Source organism: Ranitomeya variabilis, chromosome 2 (assembly GCF_051348905.1).
Source record: "Ranitomeya variabilis isolate aRanVar5 chromosome 2, aRanVar5.hap1, whole genome shotgun sequence".
Lineage (NCBI taxonomy): Eukaryota > Metazoa > Chordata > Amphibia > Anura > Dendrobatidae > Ranitomeya > Ranitomeya variabilis.
Genome location: NC_135233.1, coordinates 423,966,869 through 423,982,541, shown reverse-complemented (window position 1 = coordinate 423,982,541; position 15,673 = coordinate 423,966,869).

Sequence of the window (15,673 nt, the reverse complement as noted above, 5' to 3'; positions counted from 1 at the left end):
TAAAATCTGGACCAAATGCAAACAACATTGGAAGGTTGTTATAGGCAAACATACTGGTAGACCAAGGAAGCCATCAAAGTGTCAAGACCAGAAACTTAAAGCAATATGTCTCCAAAACAGGAAATGCACAACAAAACAAATGAGGAACGAATGGGTGGAAACTGGAGTCAACGTCTGTGGCTGAACTGTAAGAAACCGCCTAAGGGAAATGGGATTTACATACAGAAAACCTAAACAAAAGCCATCATTAACACCTAAACAGAAAAAACAAGGTTACAATGGGCTAAGGAAAAGCAATCGTGGACTGTGGGTGACTGGATGAAAGTCATATTCAGTGATGAATGGCGAATCTGCATTGGGCAAGGTGATGATGCTGGAACTTTTGTTTGATGCCGTTCCAATGAGATTTATAAAGATGACTGCCTGAAGAGAACATGCAAATTTCCATAGTCAATGATGATATGGGGCTGCATGTCAGGTAAAGGCACTGGGGAGATGGCTGTCATTACATCTTCAATAAATGCACAAGTTTATGTTTATATTTTGGACACTTTTCTTATCCCATCAATTGAATGGATGTTTAGGGATGATGAAATCATTTTTCAAGATGATAGTGCATCCTGCCATAGAGCAAAAACTGTGAAAATATTCCTTGAAAAAAGACACATAAGGTCAATGTCATGGCCTGCAAATAGTCCTCATCTCAATCCAATTAAGAATCTTTGGTGGAAGTTGAAGAAAATGGTCCATGACAAGGCTCCGACCTGCAAAGCTGATCTGGCAACAGCAGTCAGAGAAAGTTGGATCAAATTGAGGCCGGGGTCACTCCAAGCGTAGTAAAATACGGTCCGTTTTTTACGTGCGCAATACACAGAAATCTTCCCAAAACAGTGTTCCGTATGCAATCCGTTGCTAAGGAGGGGCTGCGTATTTTGTGCAACTAAACCAGCGTATGAAATCCGTATGACATCCGTAATGCGTTTTTTTCACGCAACCTTACAAAATGGATATTTAACGGTTTTCTGGCCTGAAATTCATTTAAATAATCTCATTTGATGTCATTTTGAGGGGTCTATATGATAGAAAATACCCAAGTGTGACACCATTCTAAAAACTGCACCCCTCAAGGTACTCAAAACCACATTCAAGAAATTTATTAACCCTTCAGGTGTTTTTGAAATGTTTAAATAAAAATTAACATTTAAATTTTTTTTACACAAAATTTATTTCAGCTCCAATTTGTTTTATTTTACCAAGGGTAACAGGAGAAAATGGACCCCAAAAGTTGTTGTACAATTTGTCCTGAGTACGCTGATACCCCATATGTGGGGGTAAACCACTGTTTGGGCGCATAGCAGAGCTCGGAAGGGAAGGAGCGTCTTTTGACTTTTCAATGCAAAATTGACTGGAATTGAGATGGGACGCCATGTCGCGTTTGGAGAGCCCCTGATGTGCCTAAACATTGAAACCCCCCACAAGTGACATCATTTTGGAAAGTAGACCCCCTAAGAAACTTATCTAGATGTGCTTTGAGAGCTTTGATCCCCCAAGTGTTTCACTACAGTTTATAACGCAGAGCCGTGAAAATAAAAATTCTTTTTTTTTTTCACAAAAATGATTTTTTAGCCCCCAGTTTTGTATTTTCACAAGGACAACAGGATAAATTGGACCCCAAAAGTTGTTGTGAAATTTGTCCTGAGTACGCTGATACCCCATATGTGGGGGGGAACCACTGTTTGGGCGCATGGCAGAGCTCGGGAGGGAAGGAGTGCCATTTGGAATGCAGACTTAGATGGATTGGTTTGCAGGCGTCACGTTGCATTTGCAGAGCCCCTGCTGTACCCAAACAGTAGAACCCCCCCACAAGTGACCCCATATTGGAAACTAGACCTCCAAAGGAACTTATCTAGATGTGTTTTGAGAACTTTGAACCCCCAAGTGTTTCACTACAGTTTACAACGCAGAGCCGTGAAAATAAAAAATCTTTTTTTCCCACAAAAATGATTTTTAGCTCCCCAAATTTATATTTTCCCAAGGGTAACAAGAGAACTTGGACCCCAAAAGTTGTTGTCCAATTTGTCCCGAGTACGCTGATGCCCCATATGTTGGGGTAAACCCCTGTTTGGGCGCACGGGAAAGCTCGGAAGGGAAGGAGCACTGTTTTACTTTTTCAATGCAGAATTGGCTGGAATTGAGATCGGACGCCATGTCGCGTTTGGAGAGCCCCTGATGTGCCTAAACAGTGGAAACCCCCCAATTCTAACTGAAACCCTAATCCAAACACACCCCTAACCCTAATCCCAATGGTAATCCTAACCACACCCCTAACCCTGACACACCCCTAACTCTAATCCCAACCCTAATCCCAACCGTAAATGTAATCCAAACCCTAACCCTAACTTTAGCCCCAACCCTATCCCTAACTTTAGCCCCAACCCTAACCCTAACTTTAGCTCCAACCCTAGCCCCAACCCTAACCCTAGCCCTAACCCTAGCCCCAACCCTAACCCTAACTTTAGCCCCAACCCTAACCCTAACTTTAGCCCCAACCCTAACCCTAACTTTAGCTCCAACCCTAGCCCCAACCCTAGCCCTAACCCTAGCCCTAGCCCTAACCCTAACCCTAGCCCTAACCCTAGCCCTAACCCTAACCCTAGCCCTAACCCTAGCCCTAAACCTAATGGGAAAATGGAAATAAATACATTTTTTTTATTTTATTATTTTTCCCTAACTAAGGGGGTGATGAAGGGGGGTTTGATTTACTTTCATAGCATTTTTTATAGCGGATTTTTATGATTGGCAGCCGTCACACACTAAAAGACGCTTTTTATAGCAAAAAAGTTTTTGTGTCTCCACATTTTGAGACCTATAATTTTTCCATATTTTGGTCCACAGAGTCATGTGAGGTCTTGTTTTTTGCGGGACGAGTTGACGTTTTTATTGGTAACATTTTTGGACACGTGACAGTTTTGATCGCTTTTTATTCCGATTTTTGTGAGGCAGAATGACAAAAAAACAGCTATTCATGAATTTCTTTTGGGGGAGGCGTTTATACCGTTCCACGTTTGGTAAAATTGATAAAGCAGTTTTATTCTTCAGGTCAGTACGATTACAGCGATACCTCAATTATATCTTTTTTTATGTTTTGGCGCTTTTATACGATAAAACTATTTTATAGAATAAATAATTATTTTGGCATCGCTTTATTCTGAGGACTATAACTTTTTTATTTTTTCTTTGATGACGCTGTTTGGTGGCTCATTTTTTGCGGGACAAGATGACGTTTTCAGCGGTATCATGGTTATTTATATCTGTCTTTTTGATCGCGTGTTATTCCACTTTTTGTTTGGCGGTATGAGAATAAAGCGTTGTTTTTTCCCTCTTTTTTTTTCCTATGGTGTTTACTGAAGGGGTTAACTAGTGATATAGTTTTATAGGTGGGGTCGTTACGGACGAGGCAATACTAAATATGTGTACTTTTATTGTTTTTTTTATTTAGATAAAGAAATGTATTTATGGGAATAATATATATTTTTTTTCTTTATTTAGGAATTTTTTTTTTTTTACACATGTGGAAATTTTTTTTTAAACTTTTTTACTTTGTCCCAGGGGGGGACATCACAGATCGCTGATCTGACAGTTTGCACAGCACTCTGTCAGATCACCGATCTCACTTACAGCACTGCAGGCTTACCAAGCGCTTGCTCTGAGCAGGCACTCGGTAAGCCACCTCCCTCCCTGCAGGACCCGGATGCCGCGGCCATCTTGGATCCGGGCACCTACAGCGAGGAGGAGGTAAGAGACCCTCGCAGCAACGCGATCACATCGCGTTGCTCCGGGGGTCTCAGGGAAGCACGCAGGGAGCCCCCTCCCTGCGCGATGCTTCCCTGTACCGCCGGCACACTGCGATCATGTTTGATCGCAGTGTGCCGGGGGTTAATGTGCCGGGGGCGGTCCGTAACCGCTCCTGGCACATAGTGCCGGATGTCAGCTGCGATAGTCAGCTGACACCCGGCCGCGATCAGCCGCGCTCCCCCCGTGAGCGCCGCCGATCGCGCTGGACGTACTATCCCGTCGGTGGTCATACGGGCCCATCCCACCTCGATGGGATAGTACGTCCAATGTCAGAAAGGGGTTAACTGGGTGTTGTCACGTCGCTTTGGCCAGCCATACCCCGTGATAGTAGATCCACGAAGGAGGAGAAAATTGTGGGTGCATCCACTTTTGCCTCAACGCCTCACTAAAGGCCATTTCCACAGGCTCTATATATCACTGCGGACACATCCCTCCAAATTCTACAATTACTGTCGCATGACCATACCCACCTTTGACATCTTGTTGGAGACAATGCGACCAGGCATTACCTACCAGGATACCAGGATGCGAAAAGCTATATCCGCAGAGGAGCCTCTTCTACTTACTTTATTTACTTTCACCATCCTCACATACTGTATGTTGATGATGTGTTTAAATAAGCCCTTTTTGGGGGTGTTTAATACAACTTTAGTTGTTGTTACACAAAATAGATTTGTAAAGTCTAGCAAAATAACATTAAAGCAATATTTTGTAATCCAAATTTATGTAGACAGTGTATACTGTTAAAGGTAAGCACCCTTATAAAATACAAACATTACTAATTGTTTACCATATGATTTCACACAATCATTAGTACATTGCTAATTAGAGATTTTCATTGTTCTTTCAGGTTCCTGTCAACTGGCTTGTCTTATGCCGGACTCTATCTGGAGTTTCTTATTGGGAGGTCCACAATTTCTGGCATAGTGTGGGCTACGTGTATGGAAATTTGGTCCAGACTACAACAACTTGTGCTGCCAGAGCCCAAAATGGAGGATTGGCTTAAAATATCCTGTGGATTTAAGGACATTTGCGGTTTTCCCCACTGTATTGGAGCCCTTGATGGGAAACATATCAGGGTGCGTAAGCCGCCGAACTCTGGGTCCCAATTCTACAATTATAAGCAGTTTTTCTCTGTAGTTCTGTTAGCTGTAGTTGACAGTCTCTGCAGGTTTATAATTGTAGATATTGGGGCCTATGGTCCAACTGGAGACTCTAGAGTCTTCAATTCATCCATTATGGGTCGGCGGCTGCGTGAAAACCAGTTGGACCCACCACCACAACACCAACTCCAAGGCTCCAATGTTGAAGCAGTGCCATATGTCCTTGTGGCAGATGAGGCCTTCCAGTTGACAAGGCATGTCATGAGGCCTTATCCCCGTCGCAACCTGGACCACCGGCGGTGGGTGTTTAATTTGAGGCTTTCACGGGCGCGGCGACTGGTGGAGTGCACCTTTGGAATTTTGTGTGCCAAATGGCGGGTCCTACAGTCTGCCATTCAGCTGTGTGAGGCTAATGTTAATGAAGTAATCAAAGCTTGTGTTGTTTTACACAACTTCACAAGAATTCATGAGTGCTCCTCAGCTGATAGTGTTGAAGGCATGTTGAGCAATGTTCATAGGCCTACACCACATGGCCCTCCTCCGCGGCGTCCCCTTTCTGGATTAAAAGTGCGTGATATTTTTACCAATTATTTTGTTTCTCCTGAGGGAGCTACTCCCTGGCAAGATAATGCTGTTTCTATGTTGTAATGTGTTTCTTGATGTATATTTTTCGTAATGTTATATTTTCATTGCAAACGTAATAGTGTGTGTTTTATTTTCTAATGTTATGATGTTTATGAACATAGTAATTGTGTCACGCTCGCGCCCAGACTGGTTGGCGCGGGTGTGCGGGGGTGTGGCCCCACTGGACCACAAACCAAACTTCCCTGGAATGGGCGCAACTAAGTAGCTTCCTAGGTGTTCGCTGGAGCCTCTGATGGTGAGGTCAGACTTGTGCAATAGGAAGCTACCAGGTACCACTCCAGGGTGGTGTCTGGCTGTGGCTGCTGATCCCACCGGGGAACGGAACATAGACAGGCAAGCGGGCACAGCTGGCACTCTGGCAGACAGGTGGGCACGGCTGGGACACAGGCAGACAGACGGGTATAACAGACGGGTATAACAGAAACACTGGCAGGCAGGCGGACACGGCTGGCTCTCTGGTAGGCAGGTACGGCTGGCTTTCTGGAAGGACAGGCGGACAAGGCTAGTACACTGGAAGAACCGGTAGGGACCGGTCTGCAGTCAGGTATGTAGAACAGGTAAGAACCTGTTCAGACAGGAGGACTAAATAATAGCTAGAGAAAGACTGCAAGAGCGGATGCAGAGCAAAAGCACAGGAGCTAGAGCCAAGAACAGAAATGCAGGAGGAGGAGCCAAGAACAGGAGGCGGAGCCAAGCAAAGAAACGCAGGAGGCGGAGCCAAGAGCTGGAGGCGGAGCCAAGCGCAGAACCGCAGGAGGTGGAGCCAAGAGCTGGAGCCGGAGCCAAGTGCAGACACGCAGGAGGTGGAGCCAAGAGCTGGAGGCGGAGCCAAGTGCAGAAATGCAGGAGGCGGAGCCAAGAGCGGGAGAAGTAGAACCGCAAGGAGTGGAGCAAGGTAGAACCACAAGAAGCAGAGCCGCAGAGCGAGAGCTGAGCAGAGCCGCAGAGCAGGGCCACAGAGTGCAGAGCAAAGTCAGAGTACAGAGCAAAGTGCAGAGTAAAGCTATAGAGAGCAGAGCTGAGAGCAAAGCCACAGAGTGCAGAGCTGAGAGCAGAGCAAAGTCAGAGTGCAGAGCAAGACACAGAGTGCAGAGCAAGACACAGAGTGCAGAGCCGAGAGCAAAACCACAGTGTGCAGAGCAAGTTCACAATGCAGAGCAAGGAGCAAAGCAAGGTTGCAGAGAGCGGAGCCAAAAGCAGAGTAAAGCAAGACACAGAGGGCAGAGCAAGACACAGAGTAAGCACAGCAGAAAAAGCAAACTAAGACAGGGATATAAACGGAAACAGGAACGGGACTAGACTAAGACAGAGTCATGGACACAAGCCAGGGTACGACGCCCCTCTGGGTGGCAGACATAGGCCAGGGTACGAAGCCCCGCTGGGTGGCCACACAGAAAACAGACCAGGGTACAACGCCCTCCTGGGTGGTGGACATGAGAGTAAGCGAGACAGGGCCTGGCACCTCAACAGCTAAGAACTGACTAAGGGAGTAAGTTGCACAGGCCCCCACCAATGGGTGGGGATGTCTTAAATACAGGAAGCCTCATGGCGATTGGCCAGGGACACCTTAGCAAGGTGCACACAGTCTCTATAAGAAACAGGAGTTGCCGGCGCCGCCCCGCTATGTACACAGACAGAGCATGCACAGAGCAAACAGAAGACATGAGGCACACAGCATGGAGCTGGCAGCAGAGAGAACATAGTAACATAGTAACATAGTTAGTAAGGCCGAAAAAAGACATTTGTCCATCCAGTTCAGCCTATATTCCATCATAATAAATCCCCAGATCTACGTCCTTCTACAGAACCTAATAATTGTATGATACAATATTGTTCTGCTCCAGGAAGACATCCAGGCCTCTCTTGAACCCCTTGACTGAGTTCGCCATCACCACCTCCTCAGGCAAGCAATTCCAGATTCTCACTGCCCTAACAGTAAAGAATCGTCTTCTATGTTGGTGGAAAAACCTTCTCTCCTCCAGACGCAAAGAATGCCCCTTGTGCCCGTCACCTTCCTTGGTATAAACAGATCCTCAGCGAGATATTTGTATTGTCCCCTTATATACTTATACATGGTTATTAGATCGCCCCTCAGTCGTCTTTTTTCTAGACTAAATAATCCTAATTTTGCTTATCTATCTGGGTATTGTAGTTCTCCCATCCCCTTTATTAATTTTGTTGCCCTCCTTTGTACTCTCTCTAGTTTCATTATATCCTTCCTGAGCACCGGTGCCCAAAACTGGACACAGTACTCCATGTACGGTCTAACTAGGGATTTGTACAGAGGCAGTATAATGCTCTCATCATGGGTATCCAGACCTCTTTTAATGCACCCCATGATCCTGTTTGCCTTGGCAGCTGCTGCCTGGCACTGGCTGCTCCAGGTAAGTTTATCATTAACTAGGATCCCCAAGTCCTTCTCCCTGTCAGATTTACCCAGTGGTTTGCCGTTCAGTGTGTAATCGTGATATTGATTCCTTCTTCCCATGTGTATAACCTTACATTTATCATTGTTAAACCTCATCTGCCACCTTTCAGCCCAAGTTTCCAACTTATCCAGATCCATCTGTAGCAGAATACTATCTTCTCTTGTATTAACTGCTTTACATAGTTTTGTATCATCTGCAAATATCAATATTTTACTGTGTAAACCTTCTACCAGATAATTAATGAATATGTTGAAGAGAACAGGTCCCAATACCGACCCCTGCGGTACCCCACTGGTCACAGCAACCCAGTTAGAGAATATACCATTTATAACCACCCTCTGCTTTCTATCACAAAGTCAGTTACTTACCCATTTGCACACATTTCCCCCCAGACCCAGCATTCTCATTTTATGTACCAACCTCTTGTGCGGCACGGTATCAAACGCTTTGGAAAAATCGAGATATACCACGTCCAATGACTCATTGTGGTCCAGCCTATAGCTTACCTCTTCATAAAAACTGATTAGATTGGTTTGACATGAGCGATTTCTCATAAACCCATGCTGATATGGAGTTAAACAGTTATTCTCATTGAGATCATCCAGAATAACATCCTTCAGAAACCCTTCAAATATTTTACCAACAGTAGAGGTTAGACTTACTGGCCTATAATTTCCAGGTTCACTTTTAGAGCCCTTTTTGAATATTGGCACCACATTTGCTATGCGCCAGTCCTGCGGAACAGACCCCATCGCTATAGAGTCCCTAAAAATAAGAAATAATGGTTTATCTATTACATTACTTAGTTCTCTTAGTACTCGTGGGTGTATGCCATCCGGACCCGGAGATTTATCTATTTTAATCTTATTTAGCCGGTTTCGCACCTCTTCTTGGGTTAGATTGGTGACCCTTAATATAGGGTTTTCATTGTTTCTTGGGATTTCACCTAGCATTTCATTTTCCACCGTGAATACCGTGGAGAAGAAGGTGTTTAATATGTTAGCCTTTTCCTCGTCATCTACAACCATTCTTTCCTCACTATTTTTTAAGGGGCCTACATTTTCAGTTTTTATTCTTTTACTATTGATATAGTTGAAGAACAGTTTGGGATTAGTTTTACTCTCCTTAGCAATGTTCTTCTCTGTTTCCTTTTTGGCAGCTTTAATTAGTTTTTTAGATAAAGTATTTTTCTCCCTATAGTTTTTTAGAGCTTCAATGGTGCCATCCTGCTTTAGTAGTGCAAAGGCTTTCTTTTTACTGTTAATTGCCTGTCTTACTTCTTTGTTTAGCCACATTGGGTTTTTCCTATTTCTAGTCCTTTTATTCCCACAAGGTATAAACCGCTTACAGTGCCTATTTAGGATGTTCTTAAACATTTTCCATTTATTATCTGTATTCCTTTTTCTGAGGATATTGTCCCAGTCTACCAGATTAAGGGCATCTCTAAGCTGGTCAAACTTTGCCTTCCTAAAGTTCAGTGTTTTTGTGACTCCCTGACAAGTCCCCCTAGTGAAAGACAGGTGAAACTGTACAATATTGTGGTCGCTATTTCCTAGATGCCCGACCACCTGCAGATTTGTTATTCTGTCAGTCACAACAAGACCCAGAGAAGTAAGTGAGTTTGAGTGTAATGCAGGTGGGGGATGGGAGGCCATGCAGTGATGCCAGCAGAGTTGTTACAGTCCCCTCCCTTTACGGCCCCTCTTCTTCAGGCTCGCCAGGATGATTTGTAGAAGAAGAATAGGTCCACACACAGTCCAGGCCAACATGACATCTTCAGGGTAGAAGGCGGCAGGAGGGTCACCAGGTATCTCAGAAAACAAAGTCTCTTGGTGCTCAACAGGGTTAGCTTCCACAATGAGTAAGACCACCTCCTCGAGGCACATAGGTAACAGGGACTTGGATGCTGCTGTCTTGACATCTTCACCAGCCGGACACATGGAAACTGGAAACCTTCTCATAGGATTCAACTTTTGCCCGACAGGTGGCAGAGATGTTCTTAGGTACGGAACACAAGAAAAGTCATTAGAGATGAGTGTGGAAAACAACAGCTCCACCGAGTCAGAGAAAAATTGAAGTGAGCAAACTTCTGTTTTGAAATCCTCACTAGCCGGCCACAAGGATGCTGAAGGTATCCACATAGGAACCATCTTCTGCCCGTTATCCAGAAGAAATTGTCCAAACGCCGGGGATGTTCCTAGGAACGGATAACAGGAATAGTCGTGGGAGATGTGTGGAGAGATCGTCACCGCTTCCCCATCTTCGGTGACATAAGCACACCTTCACTCGACGACTATCTGTTTACTGGTATAGTCGCTGGAGATGTGTGGATACATAGTCACCATTTCCCCATCTTCGGTGACATCAGCACACCTTGACTCGACGACTAGCAGACCAGCTGAAGAAGATGACACTGCTAACTGTCTTTGACACATGGGAACCAGACACTTCTCAAGACTGTGTAGATTCAAACGAAGCACCTTACTGGAACTCTTGACCAGAGCGGGTGGTAGAGTCCTTGGCTTAGAATGACCCATGGGCATAACAGACAGCATAAGGAAAACAAACTTCTTCATGTTTAAGGCTCCAACTTGGAGCTGTAGTTGTCCTTGCAGGACTAGACTGCTCTTTTGCAGGGCTCGGCCATTATCAGGCAACGCCCACACCGGGTTCTGAAGCTGTAGAACGGAGACCATACACCGACTCCGTATGATAGGCGGCTTAAACACACCAAAGCTCCCAGAAAGCAGAGAAACAGTCATTAACTTAGATGGAGAGGGAGTACTCTCACCAGGGGCAGCCTCTCCTACTGGCCCAGGGTTTTGGAGTACAGACTTCACAGGGCAAAGACCATCTGAATGTTCTTTACAACCACAGGGATATTGTATTTCAATCTCAGCACAAGATTCAGGCTGCAGATTTGCCAGCCCCCTTTTATTAGACCTCTTGGATCTTGCTTGGGTGGCTGCTTTGGCAGGTTGTGGAACAGAAGAGTCTTGGACGGTCATGGACGGAAGTGACGGTTTACCAACAGGTTTCTTTCATCTGGACCATCTCTGTGAGCTTGGAGAGGAAGACTTTTCAGGAGACACAGAAGCAGGCACATCGAAGACTTTACGGAAGGCCGCCAGGAAGGCCTCCAAGTCCGTGATGATGGGATCCCCTGCTTCAAAGAAGGGGTTGATTCATAGCAAAGCATCTCCTCTTAGATAGGACATTATGTATCCAACCTTGAACAAATCAGAGGGGAAAGCAGAAGCATACCATTCGAAGTTCAGCATACACTGCTCCAGGAACACATGGCACTGCTTCGGATCCCCATAGTACCTTGGCGGATCCGCAGGAGCTTGCTTTTCATAGGCCAAAAGTTTATTAAATATAGCATCAGAGACAATGACTGGTGCATCTTGTTCCGAGAACGAAAGGACATGGGACTCAGCGGGAACCATGGCCTGTGCAAACTGTCACGCTCGCGCCCAGACTGGTTGGCGCGGGCGTGCGGGGGTGTGGCCCCACTGGACCACAGACCAAACTTCCCTGGAAGGGGCATAACTAAGTAGCTTCCTAGGTGTTCACTGGAGGCTCTGATGGTGAGGTCAGACTTGTGCAATAGGAAGCTACCAGGTACCACTCCAGGGTGGTGTCTGGCTGTGGCTGCTGATCCCACCGGGGAACGGAACATAGACAGGCAAGCAGGCACAGCTGGCACACTGGCAGACAGGCGGGCACGGCTGGGACACAGGCAGACAGACGGGTATAACAGAGACACTGGCAGGCAGGCGGACACGGCTGGCTCTCTGGTAGGCAGGCAGCTATGGCTGGCTTTCTGGAAGGACAGGCGGACAAGGCTGGTACACTGGAAGAACCGGTAGGGACCGGTCTGCAGGCAGGTAGAACAGGTAAGAACCTGTTCAGACAGGAGGACTAAATAATAGCTAGAGAAAGACTGCAAGAGTGGATGCAGAGCAGTAGTAGAGCGTCGGGTGGTTTCGTCAAACTCAATTTGACAGGTGGACCCGCCCCTATCAAAGTGTATCAAAGTGTGTAACCCCACCCCTCCCTGGCAGCCGGCTGTTCCTCCTTGTCTGGCTCTCCCCTTTTGATATAGTTTAATATTGTTATCACAGTATTTGATGCATTGTTTATTATCCCAGTAATTGTTTTTATATTAGATTTATATGCTGTATTAAGTTTACTCTTATTTGATAATCCGATGATAGGGAGAATGAGCCTGTGTTTCTGCAGCCTGTTATGTGAAACGTATTCTCATTTATATGTGTTTTATAACATAATTGCTAGCAGATTCTAGCTATCAGTGTGAAACTGGCAGTCAAGCACAGCTGTGTCTCTATAAAAGACATTCACCACTACTGGCAGAGTTTCTGGAGATCCACATTTACACAGATTCGACTATTCCTTACTTCTACAAACAGTCACATACAACAAGGTTGTATGTGAAGCGGAAATACAGACAGCTACGAGTTTGAATGAGTCTGGTACTATAATTGTTAGCAACTGCTAAAATGTATCTCTACTGTCCATTAACTAGACAGACAGAGTTTCTGTGTTGGAGATAAAAACATTCCATACAAACATTCCTTAAACCACACAGAAATAATTTGATGTTGTGATTATTATCATAGTGTTTGATTGTTTTTATATCCTATTGGATTTTTATATTAAATGTAACTGCTATGAGTTGAATGAGTCTGATACTATAATTGCTAGATTATCCCAGTATTGGAATGTTTTTTATATCCTATTAGATTTTGATTTATATGTAGCTGCTACGAGTTTGAATGAGTCTGGTACTATAATTGTTAGCAGCTGCTAAAATGTATCTCTACTGTCCATTAACTAGACAGCCAGAGTTTCTGTGTTGGAGATATACAAACATTCCATACAAACATTCCTTAAACCACACAGAAATAATTTGATGTTGTACAGAATGATATAAAAATCATCACATGTACAATTAACATACATCATTACACTTCTTACAAAATAGATAATATACAGTGTTACAGTTTAGCTACAACAGCACATTTCAGTGGGATTACAGCGTGATGTACAATAGCACACAGTGGTGATGACTTTAATAATATATAGTATCACTGATTTTACAACTGTTCAGAAAGTGGTGATATAATAATTTTCAACACTGTCAGGGTGTGTGTTAAGAGGTGTTTACCAAATATGTGCTCTGACCAGCAGATAATTAATTAAAATGGCATAAAGTGTGTTAAATAGACATCATACGGATATCGTAGTGAATCAAAATGTATAAATTGATTACTGATACGATTCCAACAAATTGATAACAAATTGTTATCAAAGTGACAGCAAAGCATATTAAATAGATATCACACCGAAATCATAGTGTATCAAAGTGTATTATTACACCTATTATTATATAGGCCCTTTTATTTATAGTCCCAATAATGTTTATTCTCTTTTATTTACATTTTCATACACCTATAGTCCCAATAATGTTTATTCTCTTTTATTTACATTTTCATACACCTATAGTCCCAATAATGTTTATTCTCTTTTATTTACATTTTCATACAGCTATAGTCCCAATAATATTTATTCTCTTTTGATAATTTGATACATCTATTATTATATAGGCCCTTTTATTTATAGTACATGCATGTACTATTGGAAGCGTCTGCTTCATTCTGAAGAGCACCCGATCTGAGCATATGTGGCTGGCAGTATAATGACTGTTGATTAGCGTTTATTTATAGTTAAATAATATTTTTCTCTTTTATTGACAATTTGATACACCTACAGTATTTATATAGGTAGGACCCTCTTTTATTGACAATTTGATACTATAAACAGTACTGATCTTTGTAAAATAAAGAACGAGAGAACTTTTTCAGATAAAAGTAATAACGTTTATTGAACAAAATCAATTACATTTTATAAAAAAGTCGTATGAATAAATTTCGCTGTTCAATTAGATTCAAACAGCTACTTCTTGAAATCCACAATACACCGCAAATAAACAAATCAAATCAATTATCACTGAACACTCATTATTACACTCATATACAGTGGGGAAAAAAAGTATTTAGTCAGTCAGCAATAGTGCAAGTTCCACCACTTAAAAAGATGAGAGGCGTCTGTAATTTACATCATAGGTAGACCTCAACTATGGGAGACAAACTGAGAAAAAAAAATCCAGAAAATCACATTGTCTGTTTTTTTTATCATTTTATTTGCATATTATGGTGGAAAATAAGTATTTGGTCAGAAACAAACAATCAAGATTTCTGGCTCTCACAGACCTGTAACTTCTTCTTTAAGAGTCTCCTCTTTCCTCCCCCCATTACCTGTAGTAATGGCACCTGTTTAAACTTGTTATCAGTATAAAAAGACACCTGTGCACACCCTCAAACAGTCTGACTCCAAACTCCACTATGGTGAAGACCAAAGAGCTGTCAAAGGACACCAGAAACAAAATTGTAGCCCTGCACCAGGCTGGGAAGACTGAATCTGCAATAGCCAACCAGCTTGGAGTGAAGAAATCAACAGTGGGAGCAATAATTAGAAAATGGAAGACATACAAGACCACTGATAATCTCCCTCGATCTGGGGCTCCATGCAAAATCCCACCCCGTGGGGTCAGAATGATCACAAGAACGGTGAGCAAAAATCCCAGAACCACGTGGGGGGACCTAGTGAATGAACTGCAGAGAGCTGGGACCAATGTAACAAGGCCTACCATAAGTAACACACTACGCCACCATGGACTCAGATCCTGCAGTGCCAGACGTGTCCCACTGCTTAAGCCAGTACATGTCCGGGCCCGTCTGAAGTTTGCTAGAGAGCATTTGGATGATCCAGAGGAGTTTTGGGAGAATGTCCTATGGTCAGATGAAACCAAACTGGAACTGTTTGGTAGAAACACAACTTGTCGTGTTTGGAGGAAAAAGAATACTGAGTTGCATCCATCAAACACCATACCTACTGTAAAGCATGGTGGTGGAAACATCATGCTTTGGGGCTGTTTCTCTGCAAAGGGGCCAGGACGACTGATCCGGGTACATGAAAGAATGAATGGGGCCATGTATCGTGAGATTTTGAGTGCAAACCTCCTTCCATCAGCAAGGGCATTGAAGATGAAACGTGGCTGGGTCTTTCAACATGACAATGATCCAAAGCACACCACCAGGGCAACGAAGGAGTGGCTTCGTAAGAAGCATTTCAAGGTCCTGGAGTGGCCTAGCCAGTCTCCAGATCTCAACCCTATAGAAAACCTTTGAAGGGAGTTGAAAGTCCATGTTGCCCAATGACAGGCCCAAAACATCACTGCTCTAGAGGAGATCTGCATGGAGGAATGGGCCAAGATACCAATAACAGTGTGTGGCAACCTTGTGAAGACTTACAGAAAACGTTTGACCTCTGTCATTGCCAACAAAGGATATTTTACAAAGTATTGAGATGAAATTTTGGTTCTGACCAAATACTTATTTTCCACCATAATATGCAAATTAAATGTTAAAAAAACAGACAATGTGATTTTCTGGATTTTTTTTTCTCAGTTTGTCTCCCATAGTTGAGGTCTACCTATGATGTAAATTACAGGCGCCTCTCATCTTTTTAAGTGGTGGAACTTGCACTATTGCTGAC